This window comes from Ambystoma mexicanum, chromosome 1p, assembly GCF_040938575.1.
Source record: "Ambystoma mexicanum isolate Mex_15411 chromosome 1p, UKY_AmexF1_1, whole genome shotgun sequence".
NCBI lineage: Eukaryota > Metazoa > Chordata > Amphibia > Caudata > Ambystomatidae > Ambystoma > Ambystoma mexicanum.
The window spans coordinates 1444846701-1444860731 of NC_090921.1; positions in this window are offsets into that span (position 1 = coordinate 1444846701).

A 14031-nucleotide genomic window follows, 5' to 3' on the forward strand; every position below is an offset into this window, starting at 1 on the left:
GTGACAGGACAAAAGGAGAAGTGAACTCTGTTTGAGGAAACAGGCCCAACAAAAAATCAGAAAAGAGCTGTCAGAGGTAACAGGGAGTACGAACTAGAAACGCTGTGAAGTAATCCTGTGTGAACCGACAAGAAGTACAGATTTTACCCACTCGCTCTCCACGAAAAGCACATACAAGGAAATGGCGTCCTACACGCAGCTTTTAAACCGGCCCACACGTACACGTCAGAGACGCCTGTACGCGGGCGCTTTAATCCAATTACACGCGATGACAATCGGACGTGCAGTTTTTCCACGTGTGCTCTGTCATCACGTGCTATGAGGGAAACGCCCGTGCGCATAATGTAACTTACGCACCTACGTGCTAAGGGCCTTTGGTCCAATGGAATCGCATGCGTGTGCTGACGTGCTTACGCGCTAAGGCCCTTTCCTCGAATTACATGCTGACGTGCAAGACTTTCACGTGCCAAATCACTCCGTATCAAGCTGGACACGCAAAAACACATGGAAGACCACGCTCCTGCCTGAAGGCCATTTTCCTGCCCACCAGAGCCCCGAGCACGCTCCCACCTGCCATCTGCTGCTGCCTGACTGCCTGCTGCCTACGTGCCCTGCTATTTGGTGCCTGCACATCAGCCATCTGCAGGGGTCCAGTTGCTGTGTCCACCCCTGCTGGAACTGAAGACTCCTGATTGGGATACCACGCACCCCTGAAATACACGTACCCCGCTCGCACAGGGGCAATATTCCTGGGGTGCGCGGGAAGTCTCACATGCCATTTCAGCAGGGTACGTGTATTATGGGGTTTGCGGGAAGTCTCACACGTGAAAGGGCCCTGTGCGAGCGGGGTACGTGTAGTACGGGGTGCACGGGAAGTTTTAGATGCGATTTCAGCAGGGTACATGTATTACGGGGTGCGCAGGAAGTTTTACACACAATTTCAGCAGGGTACGTGTATTACAAGGTGCGCGGGAAGTTTTACACGCGATTTCAGCAGGGTACGTATATTTCAGGGGTGCGTCGGAAGTTTTACACGCGATTGGGCCTGGGCAAGCGGGCTACCACTCACCGTCTGCCTTGCGTGTAGAAGAACGCATAGCCAACACCCACCCGCTGTGAAGTAATAGCATGTGAACCCCAATGCCTGGAAAACACACGCACCGCACCCCATGAAAGCACGTACAGAGCAATGGAAATCCACGTGGGATCTTCAAGCCCAGCCAGGGCAACGCCCGCGTGCGATACGTCACAGACGCGCTTACGCGCTAAGGGCCTTTGGTCCAATGGAATAGCATGCGTGCGCTAATGCGCTCACTCGCTAAGGGCCTTTCCTCGAATCACACGCTGACGTGCAATTTTTTCACGTGCCAAATCACTCCGTATCAAGCTGGCCACGCGAAAAACACACGGAAGACCACGCTCCTGCCCTGAAGGCCATTTTCCTGCCCCCAAGAGCCCCGAGCTGGCTCACACCAGCCATCTGCTGCTGCCTGCTGCCCACGTGCCCTGCTATTTGCTGCCTGCACATCAGCCATCTGCAGGGGTGCAGTTGCTGTGACCACCCCTGCTGGAACTGAAGACTCCCGACTGGGATAACATCGCTTCACAGCCCAGCCCCAGGACCCAGTTGCCCACCCACGCCTGCCTCGGGGGTCGCCATGTCGGGCACATCACCATCTGAGACCACTGGCAACCCCCAGCCAGAGAGGCAGAGGGCCACCAGCTTCACTACCACCGAAGTTGGTGTCCTGGTGGAGCAAGTCCTGGGGCAGTATGATGCCCTCTTCGGACGTTTGCGCGCCTACAAGGAAGGACAGACCAAGATCTGGATGGACATCGTGACTGCCATCAATGCAGAGGAGGTGGCAGTCCGAAAATTCCAACATGTCAAGAAGCACTGGGAGGACTTCAGGTCCAGGACACTCAACAAGGCCCGGCACCTCTTGAAGGCAGCGGATGCTAAGGGGCACCGGGGCCACCTGTCGGAACATCAAATTAGGCTCCTGGAACGCATATCCCCAGCGCTCCACGTCCAGGTCCTTGAGAGGCAGACCCGTCTGGAATCGAGCGGTAAGTGTACATGAGTACTGATTGTAAGCTGTGCGTGTGGTGGTGTGCCAGTAGTGTGCAGGTTGCACATGTGATTTTGTAGGGCCATGTATGGATGTGTATGTACAGGGCCGTGAGGCTAACACATACGAGTCCTCTCATGTGTGAGACACATGGATGGTGCATGTGTGTGTAAGCTTGCATGCCGAATGCAGATGGGTGAGCACACATGCTTGAATGACTGTGTATGTAAGTTGGCATGGTTGTGGTGTCACACATGGATGTTGGTTCCAGCTGCATGTATCTGCACCGTGTACATGTGCATGTGTGTGTATTTCACAAGGGTGCAACAGTGATGCAACATGGATGCTTGGGACACTGATATGTAGAAAACTGATTGCCAGATGTGACATGGATGCCGATCTCATCACTGCGACAGTTGGTGGAGGTGTACACATGCATGTAAGTGTGGTGGCGTGTGTGCATGTCTAGTGCACTCCCTGTGTTTCATGTGATGTCTGGCTCACCTTTGGCTGCTCATGCTGTTGTATGTGTATGGATGTTTCTGGCTGTTGCCATATGGCTGTGGAATTGCTCATGTGTGTGAGTTGACATGCCATGTGTGTTGGGGATTGTGATGCCATGTCTGAAGTTTGACACTGCCACTCATGTGCAACTGGCATGTGTGTATCAGTCCATTGTACAGTGTCCTGATGCCTGTCTCCTATCTCTCCCTGTCTGCAGTGTCAACAGATGAAGAGGGCGGAGAGGGTGCTGTGGAGCACAGCGGTGGGGATCACACCACCAGCCGGAGACGCAAGGGCCGGCTCCCCTCCCAGGTTGTGATCTTGTCAGGGAGTGAGGAGTCTGGTGCCGCGTCCCAGGCTGCAGCTGCCGAGGGTAGGTCCAAGAGGCGGAGGTCGGAGTTGGACTCCTCGGCAGCAGAAGGGGCAGCTGAGACCCCACAGGGTCCGACGAAGGAAGATGGCATGGTGTCATCCAGGTTGGTGGGGGGTTTGGTGGAAGAGGAGGCCGCACAAGGGACAGAGATGGGGTCTGGAGGTAGGGATTCCACTGGTGCCAGTGGTGCAGTGCAGGGGCAGGGACAGGAGGCAGCACAGGCCGCCGCGGAGGTGCCTGTGTGTAATCCTGTCCCCTATCCTGTGACTGCATCATCCCGCACCAGCAGGGATGCCTACGTCCAGACCCGTTTTCAGGGAGGGGATCCGCTTACAACAACTGGCCTTCCTCTCCCTGCAGACGTGGCTATCCGGGACCGGGTTGAGCCTGTCCTGGGTGGGGTGGCGTTGTGTCAAAAGGCATGCGAAGTGACCTGCAGTCTTTTCATGGGGAGACTGCACGTCATCTCGAATGGCTCGTTGACCACATCAGCCTACTGGGACAGGTCACCTAGGCCGGATTCCTCCGTTTGCTGAACCTTGCTTCGACCCCCTCCTCACCTGAACCCCCTATGCGCCAGTCGTCCTCCGTGCAATCTTCCCACCCATGTATCACCTGGGTACCCTGTGGAGCTGCCTCTGACCGTGCGGCCAGGCTGGTGGAGGACACATCCCTGCCACAGTCGGGAGTCGGATGTCCAGCAGGGGTGGCCACCTCAACAACTGCAACCCAGCCGGAGGAGGATGTGCAGGCAGCAGGAGCCAGGGCACGGGCACAGGCACAGCAGCAGCAGCAACAAGGTGGGAGCCATGATGGCTCGGGGCCTTCGACATCGGAGGGGCAGGCATCGGCCGGAGGGCAGGAGGACCCAGGACGGGAAGTGTCTTCCATGTGGCAGCGGTTAGGCCATGCTATAGATGCGGAGCGGCAGCGGGCGGAAGAGGCACAGCTCACGATGGTCAGGGTGGAGAACTCCATGCAAAGGGCTCTGAGGCGGGCCGAGTGCCTCGAGGCAATTCACAGGGACCTGGAGGTCCGGATGTCATCCTCCCTGCAAACCCTCGGGGCCTTAGAAGAGGACTGCCTCCGGGACATCGAGCAGGAGTTCGATGATGCCCTGGCCCGGGAAATCAGGAAATGAGCCGTCGGACTAGCCCGCTGCCATTGTATATAGTTAATTAGTGTTAGATTTCCTTTTGGTTTTCATTTCATTTGGGGCGCTTGGACAATGCCCCACCTTTTTGTATATAGTTGCTCATTAGGTAGGGTTTTTGTAGGTTTCCTTTCAATTTCTGGGCTCATGGACCCTGGATTTGTACTTTGTATATAGTTCTACACTGGATTTCACTTCATTTAAGTTTCTTTTTTTACCATGGATCAATGGATGTGTCTTATTTTTACACTTTGGATTTGGTTGGACGGACAGACTCTTTGGACCCATTTGCTTTTGGATTGATTTGGATTCTGCTTTCACACATTTTTTTTGAATATTTTGGACATGCTTTTTCTTCATTATTTCCATTATTGTGTGTTTTCTTTTAATTAATTTGGTTAATTATTGAATACACATTTATTAAATACTTTACTGATGTGGTCTTATCTCATTTGTTTTGTGCATGTCACAATGTTGATCTTTTCGCAGTCATGTGTCACCATTGCATGGGTCTGAGGGACATTGATTCATGGCCATGCTGGTTATGTATTTTCTATCATGACTTTGGGAATTCAATGTGGGGTGTTTGGACTGGGGTGGGATTTGGCTGTCCATGAGGGGCATGGGTCTGGAGTGTGATGACCTGTCGGGGGGGTCATGTGTGGGGGCCTGCTGGCATGTGCCCCTGACTGCTGGGGGGTGTGGGTGCAAGCTGACATGTGGCTTGGCTGGGGGGCATGCCCATGGTGGATGGGCTGCCTGCAGGACATGACATGGGATGGGGGGTAGTCCGCTGTGGTGTGGGCTGCCTGCAGGTTCCATAGGGGGTGTAGAGGGAACACCTGGGAGGACCTACACTGCCAATTCATGTGTAGGACTCACCACGCACCCCTGAAATTCACGTACCCTGCTCTGACTGCAAAATCGCGTGTGAAACTTCCTGCGAACCCCGTAATGCACATATCCTGCTGAAATCGCGTGTGAAACTTCCCGCAAACCTCAGTTATACACGTAACCCACTCGCTCCGGCCCTTCCGCGTGTGAAACTTCACGCGAACCCCCGTAATACACGTACCCTGCTGAAATCGCGTGTGAAACTTCCCGTGAACCCCAGTTATACACGTACCCCACTCGCACAGGCCCTTTCGCTTGTGAAACTTCACGCGAACCCCCGTAATACACGTACCCTGTAGAAATTGCGTGTGAAACTTCCCGGAAACCCCAGTTATACACGTACCACACTCGCACAGGACCTTTCGCGTGTGAAACCTCACGCGAACCCCAGTAATACACATTCCCCGCTTGGCGTTTGCTGTTTGGCAGCCCTGTAAACTGGTCCAGGGTTAGCGCAGCCCTTTGCACTGGATTGGGGATTTTGATGTCCTTTCCCTGCGCTAGGGGCGTCCCTGGGGGCGTAACTGGTGCTGCTGCAGGGTCGCTGCGCCACTCTGCGCCACGGCTGGTTTTGGAGGTGAAAATTCATGAATACGCTGTGCGCAGAAATCGATTTTAGCGCACGTGGCTGGCGCAGACATGTGCACGCGCACACTGTGCGCCAGCCGCGTGCGCCACTTTTGTGCGAAATTCTATGAATTACCCTGTTGATGTGTTCTTACAACCATTTCATAGCGTCCTCAGAACACCCCCATTTTGTTTATTTACAAACATCCCAGGACACTTGATGTGTTCTTAGAACAAATTCAAATTGCCTATGAACAGTACGGACAGGTATAGCGTACTCAGCACACCCCCATTTTGTTTATTTACGAACATCCCAGGACACATGTTCTTAGAACAATTTCAACTTGCCTACGAACAATGCGGACAGCGTCCTCAGGACACCCCCATTTCGTTTATTTATGAACATTTCAAGATATCGTTTGTATTCTTAGAACAGTTTCAACTTGCCTGCGAACAATTACGGATAGTCATAGCATCCTCAAGACACACCCATTTCGTTTATTTACGAACATTTCAGGACACCACGTGTGTTCTTAGAACAGTTTCAGCTTGCTTGCGAACAATTTGGACAGTTCTAGCATCCTCAGAACACCCCCATTTTGTTTATTTACAAACATCCCAGTACACTTGATGTGTTCTTAGAACAGTTTCAACTTGCCTGCGAACCATACGGACAGGCTTAGTGTCCTCAGGACACCCCATTTCCTTTATTTACGAACATTTCAGGACACCCGTATTGTCCGCGGTCAGAACGAACATAACACGGGTGCGTGCCACCTATATAAATATAACATTTAATCCATCTCTAACTCCCCCACCCTCCCCAAACAGTCTTACACACCAAAACACTTTACTAAATAGTATTTTTCCACCAAGTTTCACTGCGCTGTCCGCAGAAGTCCGTGAATCCAAGATGGTGGGCGTTTCCAAAAATCTGACGCACTTCACGCTATTCACCGTCCAATTAGCGAAAACGTTGCATGTCCGCGGACATGACGCAAGCCGATTGGCCAATCAGGACACTGTCCATGGAGCGAACAGGGAAGTGTGTCTGCGGACCGAACATAGATATCACAAATTTTTTGAGACCTACTTTTTGGTCATTTTTTAAAAAACTACTGGACGGATTTTCACCAAATTTGCAAAAGCACGCTTTCGGGACAACATTTTTTCATTGGATTTCATAGGTTTTTATTACTGCAACTTAACCATAACATCCCTTTAACAAAGTTTTTTCATTAAATATATATATATATATATATTCAGTAAAAATACTTTGTTAAAGGGACTTTGTGGTTAAGTTGCGCTACTAAAAACCTATGAAATTCAGTAAAAAAACGGTGTTAAAGGAAAGTTATGGTTAAGTTGCGCTACTAAAAACCTATGAAATTCAGTAAAAAAACTTTGTTAAAGGGACGTTATGGTTAACTTGCGCTACTAAAAACCTATGAAATTCAGTAAAAAAACTTTGTTAAAGGGACGTTATGGTTCCAAGTAAAACCGAAAAACCCCTGAAATTAGCCAGTTATGGTAAGCTGCTAAGCAACCATAACTCGCGCCACCACGGTGCACTGCTAAGACTAACACCCAGGACATCAAAGATGACATTACAAATGTCATTGATGACATCACTGATGACATAACATGTCTGGCTCCCTCTTTTTTCCTTTAGTGATATATCTAGGCAAGTAATACTTAGCAACAAAAAATCAAAAAGTACTATATTTGTAGACTTATACTACAAATATGTTCTTACAGTAATTCATTTGGGATTCACTCACAGCATATGAAACATATACATAGGAAGAATACACACTTGAAAGATAGCAATGCTTTCTGTGTATGAAGACAGTCAGTAAGGTTATCAACACGTTCTTATTGTTCTGCAGTTTTTTTTTTTATTACTGTACTTTCTCTGGATATGCTCATATTTGTATTTGCATTACTTTCTTTAGGGTGCAGTCACATCATGTGAGAGTTATACATAGGGAAGTAGTATATTTGAAGCAGAACAATCATGTCTGTGCATAAAGATAATCAGTTAGGTTATGAACACTTTCTGGTTCTACTGCTGCTTTCTTGCATACTTCACTTTCCCTGTATATACTCATATTTTGCACAGTACACAAAACTCTAAGAAGAAAGCATTTATCATTTCACTATTCAATATGGGAAGATTATGAATATTGTGCCTCCATCATGTATGATGCACACAATGCTTATGTTTAGACATGAGCAGCTTCTTATACTGTAAAGAACTTAATAATACAATGCTATTTATATCAATGCATTGCTTAATGCACTACATAGCTCATGACATCTATTCCAATGATCTTTGACACTTTTCTGTCAACATTATAAGAATCACTTGTACAGACTTTTCATGAAAAGTAAATGTGCATGTGATGTCATCAGTGATGTTATCAATGACATTTGTGATGTCATCTTTGATGTGTTGGGTGTTAGTCTTAGCAATGCACGGTGGTGGCATGAGTTATGGATGTTTAGGTTACCACAACTGGTGAATTTCAGGGTTTTTGCGGTTTTACTTGGAACCATAACGTCCCTTTAAAATTGTTTTTTACTGAATTTCATAGGTTTCTAGTAGCGCAACTTAACCATAACGTCCCTTTAACAATGTTTTTTTTACTGAATTTCATAGGTTTTTAATAGCGCAACTTAACCATAACCTCCCTTTACCAAAGTTTTTTTTTTACTGAATATACATAGTGTGAATTTGATAGATGTTTACTAGGATTCCCTTACTTTATATACATGTAACATAGAATATACTGAACCCCCTGCTAGTGATTCTGATGTCCGCGGACTGTGAGTATGTCCGAGGATGGACGCAGACAACATCAACACTACCCAAAAACTCAGGGGGTATCTTAGATTGTTCTATCATGCCATATGAACACTGAACAAGTTCAAAAAGCAGCACATGAACACATTATATGTAATAATAAATAAGAAGTGGAACCTATATATGTAACACATCAACCGTCCATTTAAATAGCATATGTACTAAAATGGAATACACCAAAACAAAAAAGATGCCTCCAACATAATTACCTCACAGAAACTGCCCAGCAAGAAGCAACAGCAGACCTACACAACAGTAACAACAAAACTTACCAGAAACTAGTAAGTAAACTTCTTTTTTCTTATATATTTCTAAACTGTCTGTATTAGGTACTCTAAAAGTAATCTTTTTTTTTTTTTACACAGAAATGTCCAGTACGTGGCTTGAAGAAAATTTCCCACATGATGAAATGAGTGAAGACAGTGATACTAATGGTAGACACTTCTCTATATAAGCAAATTAATAATCATTACTTTATGTGTACTTAACCGACAATACAAACAGTGAAAATAATATAGCAAAAGAGACATTAGAAAATGCTCTGCAGCACATGAAAAAAAAAAATGGATATGCTTATGTAAAATTTCAATCTTTTAGATCATTTTGTGGAGGACCACATAAAAGAAAAAATTAAATATCATTTTCCCACATGTACTTGTTTCCCCTGTCCATGTCCCAGTCAGCTATCCCCAAACCTTTACTATAAAGAAAAACATAATGATGAGACTTCCATCCCTTCATCCCCTCCCATCCATCTTCTCCAAACCCCTAATTCCCCTGTTTTTGTGTCAGTTTCTGCTTCCCCCTCTCTTTCATAAATTTTATATGTGTATATAATAAACAATTATTATGTGTGTTTTAATGTAGTCCTCTGTGTCTTTCTTTTTTTTAAAAGGCAGTTGTGGTGTCCATGGACAGCGAGGGTCTCCGGAATGTCTGCAATTAACCAAAATGATAGTGTCCTAAGGACACTATACCTGTCCGTACTGTCTGCAATCAAGATGAAACTGTTCTTAGAACACACTCGGTGTCCGGAATATCCGCAATTAACCAAAAGGAGGTGTCCTAAGAACACTATACCTGTCTGTACTGTCCGCAACCCAAATGGAACCGTTCTTAGAACACACTTGGTGTCCGGAATGTCCACAATTAACCAAAATGGAGGTGTTCTAAGGACACTATACCTGTCCGTACTGTCTGCAATCAAAATGGAACTGTTCTTAGAAGACAGTCGATGTCCGGATGTCCGCACTCAAAATGGAACTGTTCTTAGAACACATTCGATGTCTGGGATGTCTGTAATTAACTAAAATGGAGGTGTCCTAAGGACACAATACCTGTTTGTACTCTTCGCAATTAAAATGGGAGTGTCCGCGCTGTCCGTAGAATATCTACGCACATGCGCACCACACCCATAGGTCCTACGAACATCGTGCCTGTCCGTAACTGTCCGTCGCACGTGTGTCACACTTTTAATTAGTTTGAGGACCCGAACACTGCCTGTAGAACACCTGCGCGCATGCGCACATCCGTCCCTGCACATTTGGTGTCCTGCGGACACCCGTCCCATTCGCGAACGTGTTCACAACGTCATCATGTGACCGCACCCATTTTAAAAGTACTTTTTTTGGACAATCCAAAGTATTTTACAGTAAAAGTTCACCTTTGCACATGTCCCTGGCGATGTCCAATGTCCCTGGCGATCTGCATACTTTGTGGACAGCGTGGGTGTTCGGGGAGCGTGCAGCAGCACCCCTATAAAAGGCCACACCCCAGAGATGATCCTCATTGTTCTTCTGGCTATCTGACAGAGCATTGTCTTTCCAGTACTGCAGATTAACCTGGCAGATTGACCTGTTTTTGCTGATTTTGCTGCTTTTGCTTCCTGGTTCCTGATGCCATCCCAAATTGCTTCAGTTACTCCTGCATCGGCATCAGCACCCACACCCCCTCCAACACCACCACGTCCCCAAGGGCCTGGAGAGGGGACAGGCATGAGGATGTAGAGGAGATGGATGAACAGGATGAAGAGGATGAGGTAGTGGAAGTACCTACTACCAGCACTCGCCCTGAGTCTTGGGTGTGGCGGTTATTTACCACACTTGATGGAGTGCCAAAAGAGCGTGTGAATAAGGTCACCTGCAACCAGTGCAAAATGGTGCTGAGTCGTAGGAGTCCTGGTTCGTACTGCTTTGGTACGACATCAATGAAGCAGCACCTAAGGTCGTTCCACGGTGGGGCTATTCGCAAGGTTGTACCTTGTGATAAATGTAGTAGGTTGAGTTCCTCTACAACATCCTCCGTTTCCACTCCTGTCACCACAAGAGACACTCCTGTGGGACAGCGCATCCCTCCAGCTGCCTCACAGGCCATTCATGATGCTGTTGACCCTTACCTTTTGAGGGTCACAATATTTGGTATGTACTGCAACACAGTACTCTGCAGGGGGAGAATCTTTGGAGTGCTTTCGAGACTCGGGTCAAGGAGCACAAGAAGGTCTGCCCACTACCTGAATAATGCCCGCCCTACATCTTTCTCTCTCTACCTGCCCTTTCTTATCCCCATGGTTGGTGTCCCTTCCTTACCCTCCTTTCCCCTCCTTTCCTTGTGTGTCGTGTTTAAAAAAACAAAAAAATTTAAAACAACAACAACCAAAAGAAAAAGGCTCTTATCAGTGCCGCCATTCACAGTTTAAAAATAGAAGTGACAAATAAATAGTGCAGGGCCCTGTGCATTTTTTAGAAGTCTGCGGACAGTCCGCAGCCATTTATTTTTTGGGAGTGCTGCCCTATCACAACCATTGCACTTTTCTATCGGAGGAAGTGGTGGCTCTGAAAAGAGCCTTTTGGTGGTGTTTTTGTATTTCAAAAACTTCAAATGATTAACACCTAATGCAAAATGTATTAATTTAATCACAAAAAAGACTGCAATGCATTTTGTATATTTCGCAGAAAAATATGATTGCCAGCATAAGTACGATGTACTCCATCTCTGCGAAAAATGTATGTGCTATGAAACAGAATATTTTCATTGTGAAAAGAGGACATGCCAACATCTCTTAAAAAGGCACAAATAGCCTTATTGACATTGCGCCTCTTCTTTCTCCATTTGTGGACCAAATGAAGAAGAACGCAGCCACATTTGTCTCTGCGCAATACGAGAAATAATTACTTGGGAATTTAGAAACATGTCCATGACCTTCCCAAGTCCTTCTTTCATTGCAAATTGCAAAGAAATTCCAGGCACATGTCCTAAACTGTTCCCTCCACAATGAATTATAATTATGTCTAGATGACACTGTGTCTCCAAAGTAGCACAGAGAGGTACCAAATCCAGCCACTTCATTCCACGCACTCCATGCCAGTGCACTTCCACATGAGGGAATCCAAGATGTGCAGCCACTCCACAGCATTCTGCATGCACCTCTAACCAATGTAACCATGAGTCTCCCAAAATCCAAATAATCTTTTTTCTGAAACACACAGCCATATCTATCTGTTCTGCTCTCAGGAAAAATACTTTCTGACAAGCTCCCTCCTTTCACAACACACCCAGTAAACTTTATTGACCAATCCCTTGCTCTACTCTTTCTCATTTGCATGCCTCTCCACCCCAAAATCCCTGTATGTAATACGTGGTGTCCACGGTCAACCGCCATGTCCGCGGACATATCGAAAATCGGAGCGTGATGAATTTAAATTTAAATAGTGTGCCCCATTTCCCCTTTGAGGTTGGCTCTAAAGAGAGCCATTTTTTTTAATTTTTTGCAGATGCTTGCTATTGTGTATTTTTTTTGTTTTTGTTTTTCTCTTCTTACTTTACTCCTAAAATCTTCACATAAACTTCTCCAAGGCAACCCTTATGTTCCAAAACAGCATGGCATTTCCCATAAAAGTTAAAGAAATGCCATCTTCTTTAAAATAAACAGCATTACTGCAATCAATGTTCAAATTATTACAGAAGAACATACCAGCTCTAAGCATGAAAGCAAACATGCCTCGGTGGATTGCACACCTTGCAATGTTTTGCTGAGGACAAAAAACAGAACTATTGTCCCATATTGCCCTAGGTACTAAAACAGAAAAAATTACTTTGGCGTTTGGAAGAACATTCATTACACTTGAACCAAGTGTTGCAAATCTGCCAACAAAGTAGAGGCACTGACATAGCCCAAATGCAAAGCACCACAGTGCAAAACTACCACATGGGGATTGTTCTTCCTACCCATATCTTCACAAACTTGTACAATTCCCTGTACATTGCAATCAGGCACAGTGCTCCACACAACCTCCACTTCTTTAACATCAAAATTGTTTGCCACATTCCTGCATTTAGCATACTGCTGTAAACCATGCACAAACATATCTCTAACCACCAACACCATGACTTTCTCCACCTCTGCCATCTTCACTACACACAGCCTCTTTCAACACAAATTCACAACCTCAACACCTGATTGGCTAATCCCTACAGTCCCCTTTCCATGCTGGATTTGCTGGAAAACACTGGATGTGGCACGCCCTGTCCGCGGACAGCTGCGGTGTCCGCGGAGCACATAACTCTTAGACAGCCCTTCTACCATTTCCACTTCACTCTCTGTGCCTTTCCCTCTTTGGATACAGTTAAGTAGTCACACAACCATCCACCAATCACATCCAAGACCTCTACATCTAACTCCATTATCATAGTTCAGCATTTGAAATGTACTGTTGATCACTCTGAGTACAAGTCTCATATCATTGGAAAGCACCTACTACAAAAACTACTGTACAAGTCTCCAAGATTTCTACTTGCAGCTGCATGCATATCCACATGCATGAATACAAAATACAGGTATGCATATTTTCTGCACATTACATGTACAACTCGTATAAATACATATAAACAGAGTAACTGCCACTTAACCTGTATAACCTATAAACTGAACTTACTGTTATTTTTCCCATCTGCTATAATCAACTGTCACTTCCAAACCTGCCTGCTATCTAAATTCTTTTTTCACACACACAGCTATCTAAAAAAGTGTATTTAGTATTAAAAGATGGGAGAAATATCAGTATAATTGTAGAAAAACACTTAGTAGTGTATTATAAAATTACACACATCCAGGATAATTTCATGCATCTTTATACAATCACACAGATAGACACTATGATTAAAAAGCTCCCAGCTGAAATAACACCACTGCCTCTACATCACATCGTTCTGCTTTATTACTCACACCTTCACAAATGCATACATTCCATGTTTTTCTATACAGTTTCTGCCATTCACCCTATAAAAATAGCAAAATAAGTATATGATTATTTCTAACATCCAATAACACAGCCTTAAGAAACCAAGTGAGTTTCATACGCTTAGTATTATACTCATTTGCAAAGCATGTTGAACTAACAGATTGTAAGTAAAATATAAAGGCTGCACATAGTCAAAGGAAACTGCATGCACGCACTATGTTCAGTTATCAAACAACAATACTACTACAAAAACATAAAAATCAATGTCTAAATTAACAACAGTGCTATAAACAGACAAAATTACTAACTTCTTTCTTTTACAATTGCAGTGAAGACCACTCTCCTGAAAAGCAGCAGCATCTGAA